This window comes from Lepisosteus platostomus, chromosome 5, assembly GCF_059453375.1.
Source record: "Lepisosteus platostomus isolate fLepPlt1 chromosome 5, fLepPlt1.hap1, whole genome shotgun sequence".
NCBI lineage: Eukaryota > Metazoa > Chordata > Actinopteri > Semionotiformes > Lepisosteidae > Lepisosteus > Lepisosteus platostomus.
Genome location: NC_142615.1, coordinates 66033724 through 66039452, shown reverse-complemented (window position 1 = coordinate 66039452; position 5729 = coordinate 66033724). Strand labels below are relative to the sequence as shown.

Genomic DNA, 5729 nt, shown 5'->3' with positions numbered 1-5729 from the left:
TTTCTACCAGCAAGAGAACTAAAATTCTGCTCGCTTTGAGTCCGTCAAGCACTCATCTCTCGTCGCCATAAATGTTGTGTATCTTAATAAAGAGACGTTTTTATATTATTTTATCTATTTTTTTAACTACACAGATCATGCCCTTACACCATATATTCCCGCCTTCTACTCTCTCGTTCTGTTGTCTCGCGATGTCTACTCACTATACTACATTTAGCATGACTTCTTGTTGCAGTTGAGCTCAAAGCTGGAGATGATCTCCATATTCTACCGCAGTAACTAGTCCGAAACGTAGTACACCGTACACACTTTTTTAAGTGAAGTCAGGTTGTTAAAAAATTAAACCAGCGCCCTGTCACAGAAACGTACCCCGGTCTCCCGCGCAACAAGCGGGGGTACTCAGCACTTTTCCAACGAGGAGCACTTGTCTGCAGCTGAGCGTCAGCTCTGTTTACTGTCAGCAGTCATTTCCTCATTTCCAAAGACTTTTTCACCTGCTCAGCTTTTAAAGACGGTCATAAACGCTCAAGAAGTAATTCATGTCAGTTTGAAGTCTGTTTCTGTTGTCTCAGCTCTTGATAAAGAAAAGCCGTGCGTGGGAGACTCCCTCTCTGAAGAAGTTTGCCGTCACCCTGCAAGGGAGAAGAGCCATCAATCACCGAGGCAACCACTGAGACAGTTAACATTAAACACGTGAAATGCGAGATGTTGTGATTTGTTTTCCCGCTTAAGGCTTCTATCGTTTCTACTCTAACGAGGAAGACCTCTTTATTAGAAGTGAGATTTTACCAAACGTCTCCAGGGGTAACTGCAACCTGAACGCAACGCCTTAGACCACCAGCCATCTTGCCTGTGGTACTTATAATGAAGTATATATTTTATTTCTTTCTACTCGTTGATAAGAAAAAAAGTGAAATCATGTAATTAGGGATATGTCTTTTTTTCATGGGGAAAACTAGCCCGAGCAAATGTAAAGTTTAGAGCAGCGCTCAATAAAAATGATCAGAAACCGAAAGCGCTTCTTATGCGGATCAATATATTCCGAGACCACTGGTTCTGTAGACGAAATAAGAAAAGCCAAACTCAAAGCACTGTGTTGCCATTACGGCTACTCCATCTGCAGCTGCTTTAAGATTACTCACACTGTGTTGCCATTAAGGCTACCTAGTTAAAAAAAAACTTATCGTCACCCTTTTGAGCGTGATTATTAGACACCCGTTAAATCTCAACCGAGGTTTCTTGAGAGATCGTTCAGCGAGCGAGTAATAAAAAACTACTTCGCTTCCAACCTCACTGTCACTGTAAACTCGGACGTGATGTTCTGCAAATGTGCAGTGTACCTTCCCTCTTGTCGTATTCAAGAGTACTCACTGTGTGAGCTCCTCACTGCGTGTTCTGTACTCTACTGTGATTTAATTTAGATGATTTCGTGGAGTAGAGTGACAAGATCTACTTGAACATTTTCGGTTTGTGAAATGAAACACTAAATACACTACTGTAAATACAAGTAATGGATATTTAAAATAACCACAGTACAGCTAGAAGAGTGAAAGATAAAAGACTATTCAGAATGACATTCACAATAGACTTAAGAACAGCACAACCGCCCGAACAGGGACTTGAACCCTGGGCCCTCAGATTAAAAGTCTGATGCTCTACCGACTGAGCTATCCGGGCTCTGAAACAAAGTCGACACTGTCGGGATCCTCGCAAGTCACGTGTCTCTTGTGCCGAAGAGCAGTCATACCTGACCCGTCTGGAATGACTACTGACAGACTTTATCCAGAAGCGACGGCACCACTCCCAGTAGAATGAGTGAGAAATACAGCATGACATGGGTAGTTAAGGGACTCCCACAATCCATCTTTCCTCACATTACTGATTTTTTTCAATAACATTTTGACCTTTTTTCACATTCAGATTTTTTTCACATTTAATTAAATCTTTTAATCAACAACATTAAAAAGAAAACAAATGGAACAGTTTTTGGAACAATAATTAAAAAAAAAACTTTCAATGCCTTGGTTGTATACGTGTGCACACCCTTTATAAAGGGAGTTGCAACAGTGCTGAAATTTAAAGAGCATTTCTGTAGAGAAAACAGCATTTTTTCTGCCTTGATGTTAAGCTTAGGGAGCCTGTCTTTTAGAAATTCTATTTCTTAACACCTTGCACAGCCTCCCGACAGACTAACGAATATTTTTTGGAGAAATTGGCTCACACACCGGAAGACACTAACGTTTATTTATATTAGAGTATGTAAAACTCAGGCTTTAACAGATGTTCATGATGTTTCACACGGGGTGTTACCTGTTGTAGTGTTTCAAAAGATGTGTTAGGGGACCACAAATTATCTTGAAAAGATTTGGGTTTGTACTGGCGGATTCAAACCCGACTCAGTTATTTGGAAGGCGCTTGTACTACCAACGCACTTCCGAGAAGCACCTGCAAATTATCACAATTCTCTCTCTCACCTACAAAGTTATGGAGACACAGACGTCCAATGAAAACTAATTTTATTCACTCAAGGCTCCACTCTTTTGTTGTGATGTCATTTTAATTTATATAAGCTTTGATAAGGTGTCGTTTTTGCCTCTTAAAGTTAAAGTCTGCTCCTTTCTTCCTGGTATAGAAATAACATGTTCCATCTTTGTTTAAAAACACCACTAAAAGTAAATTATTCAGCTCTAACGCCTGTGTGCATTGACAAGACATCTCAAAAGGACTCATCAAATAAGAACACGATCCTTCCTGTTACCATTCCTGTGGTTGGGGCGTTGTTTCACCCTTTTATGTTCTTCTACAATATTTGCAGACAGGGCTTTATCACTCGAGTTGTACAGAACAAGTGTGCATCGGTCCATGAAAATCATCAGTAGTGCTGTTTTTCTATGCATAGTTTAATCAAGAGCACTTAATAGATGCAAAAAGCTTTCAAATAAAACAGAATTGAAAGACAGTCGAGTAAGGAGGTAGAAAAAAAGCACTCCCCCGTCTGGGAATTAACCACCGTCGCACGTGTGACTGGATACAAAAATAATAGATTAATTTGTGCCCAGTCTCTTGAAGCTTCAATGCGATTATTTTTTCTTCCTTATTTCTTCATTCCCATGAATTAACTCTGTAGTAGAGGAAACGCGAAAGTGGGAAACTGCAGGCATTCTTCGTGAGCGGTGGATTGTGATCAGTGAGCATCTGCACATCTCTAAGTTTGTTCCATTCACTTTTCAATCGGGGATGTAGCTCAGTGGTAGAGCGCATGCTTCGCATGTATGAGGTCCCGGGTTCAATCCCTGGCATCTCCAGGTGCTTTATATTACAGTACTCACATCGTAATCTTCCGTTGAGTGAGAACTCTTTGCTCGTGTTCAGAGAGAGCCAGGTTTACACAATTAAATGCAGGCACACTCGACGTGCTGCAGAATTGCGCTGCTGTTTTAAATGTACCTCATTTAGTTCTGTTAAATCCTAAATTATTTGAACTAGTTCAAATTCAGGAAATCCAGAGATTGCTTCACACTTGTCGTGGCTGTTGCAGAAAACACCTGTTGAATCTCACCCGGGATTTCCTGAGAGATCATTCAGCGAGCGAATCCTCCTGAACTCCGCACTAAACTGAAAGCTTCACGAGCTCCTCACTACGTCTCCTATAGTGTTACAAATGCTTTCAAGTAGATGTGAAGCACAGCCATAAACACACTTTAAACTTTTTCCGTTTGTTAAGGAAAATGCAAAAGAGCATGACAAGTATTGATCGTATAAAATTTCCATGGCACAACTCGAGAAAGTACTGAAGGACTACACATCGACTTTTGATGATTACAAGAGATTCAAGAAACACAACCGTCCGCACCTGGGTTTGGATCCTGAACGCTAGAGTTAAAAGAACATAAGCGACGGATATGACCTATAAACTCTCCTAATTGTCTTACAGTTTTTGAAATAAAACAATTTCTTAATAATTTCTAACTGTTGATAGACGATTTATTGAATTTTAACAAAATCACAATTACAAACTTTTTCGGTTAAACTGTTATTCACATACTCTACCGTAAATAAACGTTAGTGTCTTCCGGTGTGTGAGCCACTTTCTTCAAAAAATATTTGTTAGTCTGTCGGGAGGCTGTGCAAGGTGTTAAGAAAAATAATTTCTAAAAGACAGGCTCCCTAAGCTTAATATCAAGGCAGAATCCCGAGGATCCCGACAGGGTCGACTTTGTTTTGGAGCCCGGATAGCTCAGTCGGTAGAGCATTAGACTTTTAATCTGAGGGCCCAGGGTTCAAGTCCCTGTTCGGGCGGTTGTGCTGTTCTTAAGTCTGTTATGAATGTCATTATAAATAGTCTTTTATCTTTCACTCTTCTAGCTGTACTGTGGTTATTTTAAATGTCCATTACTTGTATTTACAGTAGTGTATTTAGTGTTTCATTTCACAAACCGAAAATGTTCAAGTAGATCTTGTCACTCTACTCCACGTAATCATCTAAATTAAATCAAAGTAGAGTACAGAACACGCAGTGAGGAGCTCACACAGTGAGTACTCCTGAATACGACAAGAGGAAAGGCACACTGCACATCTGCAGAACATCACGTCCGAGTTTACAGTGACAGCAGAGGTTGGAAGTGAAGTAGTTTTTTATTACTCGCTCGCTGAACGATCTCTCAAGAAACCTCGGTTGAGATTTAACGGGTGTCTAATAATCACGTTCAAAAAGGTGACGATTAGTTTTTTTTAACTAGGTAGCCTTAATGGCAACACGGTGAGAGTAGATCTTAAAGCAGCTCCAGACAGAGTACCCGTAATGGCAACACAGTGCTTTCAGTTCGGCTTTTCTTATTTCTTCTGCAGAACCAGTGGTATCGGAATATACTGACCCGCATAAGAAGCGCTTTCGGTTTCTGATCATTTTTATTGAGCGCTGCTCTAAACTTTACATTTGCTCGGGCTAGTTTTCCCCATGAAAAAAAGACATATCCCTAATTACATAATTTCACTTTTTTTCTTATCAGCGAGTAGAAAGAAATAAAATATATACTTCATTATAAGTACCACAGGCAAGATGGCTGGTGGTCTAAGGCGTTGCGTTCAGGTCGCAGTTAACCCTGGAGATGTTTGTTAAAATCTCACTTCTAATAAAGAGGTCTTTCTCGTTAGAGTAGAAACGATAGAAGCCTTAAGCGGGAAAAAATTACAACATCTCGCATTTCACGTGTTTAATGTTAACTGTCTCAGTAGTTGCCTCAGTGATTGATGGCTCTTCTCCCTCGCAGGGTGACCGCAAACTTCTTCAGAGAGGGAGTCTCCCACGCACGGCTTTTCTTTATCAAGAGCTGAGACAACAGAAACAGACTTCAAACTGACATGAATTACTTGTTGAGCTTTTATGACCGTCTTTAAAAGCAGAGAGCAGGTGAAAAAGTCTTTGGAAATGAGGAAATGACTGCTGACGCTCAGCTGCAGACAAGCACTCCTCGTTAGTATAGTGCTGAGTACCCCCGCTTGTTGCGCGGGAGACTGGGGTACGTTTCTGTGACAGGGCGCTGGTTTAATTTTTTAACAACCTGATTTAACTTAAAAAAGTGTGTACTGTGTACTACGTTTCGGACTAGTTACTGCGGTAGAATATGGAGATCATCTCCAGCTTTGAGCTCAACTGCAACAAGAAGTCATGCTGAATGTAGTATAGTGAGTAGACATCGCGAGACAACAGAACGAGAGAGTAGAAGGCA

General features: G+C 40.6%; 3 non-coding genes across 3 annotated transcripts; 2 read left to right on the top strand and 1 right to left on the bottom strand.

Moving 5' to 3' along the window:
• Positions 1–1604: 1604 nt before the first annotated feature.
• Positions 1605–1677, bottom strand: trnak-uuu (transfer RNA lysine (anticodon UUU)). Its single transcript has one exon. It is a non-coding gene; the product is annotated as a tRNA-Lys (tRNA).
• Positions 1678–3233: 1556 nt separating this feature from the next.
• On the top strand, positions 3234–3305 carry trnaa-cgc (transfer RNA alanine (anticodon CGC)). Its single transcript has one exon. It is a non-coding gene; the product is annotated as a tRNA-Ala (tRNA).
• Positions 3306–4226: 921 nt separating this feature from the next.
• Positions 4227–4299, top strand: trnak-uuu (transfer RNA lysine (anticodon UUU)). Its single transcript has one exon. It is a non-coding gene; the product is annotated as a tRNA-Lys (tRNA).
• Positions 4300–5729: the final 1430 nt, after the last annotated feature.